The sequence below is a fragment of the Hevea brasiliensis genome, chromosome 6, assembly GCF_030052815.1.
Source record: "Hevea brasiliensis isolate MT/VB/25A 57/8 chromosome 6, ASM3005281v1, whole genome shotgun sequence".
In the NCBI taxonomy this organism is placed as follows: domain Eukaryota; kingdom Viridiplantae; phylum Streptophyta; class Magnoliopsida; order Malpighiales; family Euphorbiaceae; genus Hevea; species Hevea brasiliensis.
The window spans coordinates 10,389,172-10,393,851 of record NC_079498.1 but is presented as its reverse complement, the minus strand read 5'-3'; positions in this window follow the sequence as shown (position 1 = coordinate 10,393,851).

Genomic DNA, 4,680 nt, shown 5'->3' with positions numbered 1-4,680 from the left:
CACATGTTTTTTTACATAGCCCTAACAAGGATAAATCCCATGGGGGTTTATGCTATTCATTCATGATTTCATAGAAATAAAACATAATTTGATCAATCCATTGCGTGAAAAAACTTAATTATTCATTTACTTGTAAAAAATATACAAAATCTGGCTATTGCCTAGGCTCAGGGAGACTTTTTGAGATGCAGTGACATTTCTTGAGATATTCATAGAGCCTCTCTTTTTGTTTCATAGGATCAAATGTTCTCAGGGCATATTCTAATTCCAATAATAGCTCCTATTTTCATTGCGCTGCCATCCTTTCCAGCCGGTAACATTTTCTTTTAATTCTTGATAAAGGGCAGCCTAGCTTTCCTTTTCCTTCCTTTCCCTAGCACATTCTTTCAGAATGTCGTTGATTAACTGCGCTTGCTCCTTCAGTCTAATTCTCTTCTTTTTGCTCTCCTGTTTTTATTCAGCCACTAGCATCTTGTGACATCTCAGCTCTTTTTGTAGCTTGCTATTTTATGTCCCGACCTCTTTTATCTTACCCTGGAGTATGGCTTTTTCTCTTTCCCGCAGAGCTTTTTATTCCCTATACTCTGTCTCTATTGCCATTGCGTCTTCTCTGACTCTCTTCGCTTCCCTTTCCAGGGCTTGTCGATCATTTTAGGCTGACAGATCTTTCAATTGCTTTACCCATTGCTTCAATTCTTGATTCTCTGAGACCAAATCTTAGAAGTGACTATCTAACTTGGCACGAGCTTCTTTTATGTAATCATTTATTGAGTTCTTGTGAGGCCATTTATCTTATGGACCCATCAGCTTGGGAACTTTATACCCTTTGTCTCTCCTATCTCTCCATATGGGATATCCTTCTGTTGAGCTTGGTCCCTTAGGCAACCGTTCCATCCAGGTTACTTTTTCCCAAGACTTGCGTAGGGCCTTCAGTTCATCCTCTTTACCAACTTCATAATAGAAATGAACTCGGACAAATTCTCCAATGCATGGGATAAATTGAGTTGAACCAAATTGCCTCATCACTAAAGCTAGGAGATAACTTGTACATTTAGTCAAACCCACTAGAGGTACAAAATAATAATCCCCTGTACTGAATAAGAAGGCTTGGCTAGTAGTCTATAACTTTCTCCAACAATAGTCGTGATTAGTAAAACTTAGAATCAACTATTACCATTGTTGTACATTTCTCTCACCTATTGTTATGTTCGACATCTTCTTAATGATTGGCTAATCAAAATACCAAGTTAAACCTTTAGTATCCCGTGGGTAGACATAACTCAAGGTCCAGAGATACAATAGTTGAATGCAGCATTTCATGATCCCTTTCCCTGTTTTCGGCAATATGTTAAAGTTAAGAAGGTTTTGGCGAGGATAGCAGGGATTGGATTGATATTCTGCTTTTCTACCTCCTAAAACAGCTCCACCACATTTTGGGTTACAATTTCCACAGGACCAGGGAACAAGATCAACCCGTAAATACTCAGAGCTAGTGTTGGCAAAACCATCTCTCATTTTCCATTCTGAATATGTTGATCTAGATTTTTCTTGATATAGGCCCAAGGCCACCCATGAGAATTGCCCTTGACAGTTTTTTTTGCTTTGGCTTCCTCTGTTGGGACTCCTATTATGTGAGCAAACCGCTTCCACGTCTGCCTGTAGTCAAGATAAAGGTAAATATGGTTTTGAGCCACATAAGGGATCTCTAATAATGCCTGATACTCCTCTATTATTGGTATTGTATCAATATCATTAAAGGAAAAGACACTATAACCGGGGTTCCAGGTGGACATTATAGCTTTCAAAGTAGGAATTTGTACTTTGACTCATGCTAAGGTGGTAATATTTCCATACTTCTGTTCAAACTTTGCTTGAGCATGGACAGACAATGATTTCCAACTATTTAGTAAACTGTTAAGACTGGCCAATCTAACTTCGATCTTATCAGACTTGATGGGAGGCAACGGGTGGACCTCCACTTCTATATCCACCTCTTTTGCTTGTAAAAACTCTGAGCTATGAATTAATCTAGACCATTATTGGGCATTTTGTTCTTGCTTTGAAATCTCCTTAGCTGACCGACTTGAAGATGCCATCTAAAGTTTCTTTGTTTATCCTTGGCAAACACACAATTTATGGCACTTGCACTAAAGAAAGGAAAAATTAGAACATAAACGCACAATCTTGAGTAATTTTGGATTATACTGTTAAAGGCAATAACGTCTATGCACCTATCGAAGTAGGAAAGTGTTTAGACTATTTTAACGGTATGATTCAAAGTTAACTTCATTTTATAAGAAAACAAAGAGATATTTAAGTATAGATAGAGTAAGGGAAAAGGAAGTATATCCCTTTTGTCCTAAAATGGGATAGCCCTAATGCCGGGTAGGTGCTATCCAATTGGGTGGTTTTACCCCTAGGGATGGCTTACTATGGCTTTGACTATTGTGATGGTTTAGCTCAAGGTCTAATTTGCTAAAGTTTAAAGGTCCCTAAATTATCCCTGCTATAAACAGTAGAGCCTCATTCCAATATTATGACACTAACGGGAAAATCCACGGGTATCACAATAAGTGAAACGAGTTCCAATTTGAGCAAAAGCCCTCACGGATACTAATGGGGTAGAACCTATGGGTACCACTACACGACTCCCTACTACTTCTTAGAGGGTAAGAAAGCTCGGGTATAGGGCCAAATTGTGTGAGGACATTGTGTAAATATTAGGTGTATGAAGGGATATACTCACCTTTTCCTTATTCAAGGGAATTAAAATAATGTTGCTGTAACACAATTAAAAAAGGTAATTAAACAAGCTAGATCATTAAATAATTAGTAATAAAAGCCAAGAAGGAATATTGATAATTCAAATTTTAGGGCCCTCAGTATTTTGTTAGCTAAACCCCATAATCATCGATTTTAATTTACAAGAGCACAAGATCATATTTACTTTTAGACCTTTGAACCAGGGATAATTCCCATTAATATCCCCAGTGGAGTCGCTAAGCTATCGCAAGGGTTTTGCAGTCGCCAGGCGATTCTCACCGAAGTGGAAAAGTGAGGAGTCACTGCTTTAATTTTGAGAGAAATTAAAGAAAGCCATTTTTATTTTGAAATTTTTTTTATGCCACTTCTAGAGTAGAGATTCTAGGTTCGGGGTTCGTATACATGTGTGGAAGGTGTTAGGCACCCCACATCGTCCCTCAACAAGGGCAAGTAAATTCAATGATGTGCTCTTTATAATTTAAAATCGATAATTTTAGGGTTTAAATTGCAATGTTGGTTCCTTTGGTTTAGTAAAGGAACACATGATTTTTCACTATTTTGGATTCCCATAAACATGGGTAAATGAGATGATTCTAAAGTGAGTTGGGATTAAGTTTGCTTAAATTATTATGTATTTATTTAATTCCTCCCTCCCTGAATTAGGACTCTAATTTCAAAGAGGCATTATTTGATTCCTTGAGATTTATAATGAGTGAGGAGGACTCTAGGCTCACTCATTATTCACCTCCTCACTGGCATCCAAATAATTGAGGGTGTGGTGTGTGTAATTGTCGCAAAGGTTTTGCGGTCGCCAGACAATTCTCACCGAAGTAAAAAAGTGAGGAGTTGCCACTTTAATTTTAAGGAAAATTAAAGAAAACCATTTATTAAAAAATTAAAAAAAATTATAAAACCACTTCTAAAATAGAGATTTTAGGTTTGGGGTTCGTATACGTGTGGGGAAGGTGTTAGGCACCCCATATCGTCCCTCAATAAGGGCAAGTAGATTTAACAATGTGCTCTTCGTAATTTAAGATCGATAATTTTGGGGTTAAAATTACGATGTTAGTTCCTGTTATCTATTAAAGGAACGTTTGATGTTTCACTTTTCCGGGGTATTCTAAAAATATAAGTAAATGAGATGGCCCTAAAGTGAGTTGATATTTTGTTTGTTTAATTTGTTATGTATTTGTTAAATTCCTCCCTCCTCGAATTAGGACTCTAATTTTGAAGAGGTGTTATTTGGTCCCTAAAGATTCATAATGAGTGAGGAGGACTCTCGGCTCACACATTATGTATCTCATCATTGGCATTCAAATAATTGAGGGTTTGATGTGTGTGCAATAGATACAAAAAGAACCGATACGGGTATAAATTTTCACTCCTTTCAATTAGGACTCTAATTCAAAAGGTGATGGTTGTCGATTCCACTAAAAATTAACTGAAATTACCAGTAATGAAATATTTTTTGAGTGAATGCAATAAGTGGTAATTCAGGTCGAACCCTAAAGACTGAGTTACTAAATTTCGTGCACTTGTGTAACAGAAAAATAAACAAAGTTGGGGGAGGGGGAGGGGGGGGGGGGGATGTTGTAACACTAAATCATAATAAATCAAGTTTAGAAATTACAGAACTAAATTTAGGTATAAAATGCTCAATTTAAACAAACTTTAGTCCAAGGTAATTAGCATTCTAATGCATAACTTGATCATGGACAAAAGAAATATAATTATCTCTCATTGAATACTTAACATAGATGTACCAAACAACGAGGTAAAACCCCTAACTTCCCTATACTCATCAATTCAAGCCCAACACTCTTGTTGACTCTATTTATTAACTGAATTGGCATTAAGCAATCCTCATCAAATTAATAACTGCTTTAAGAATAGGAAGTAGTTAAGCTAAACAATGAT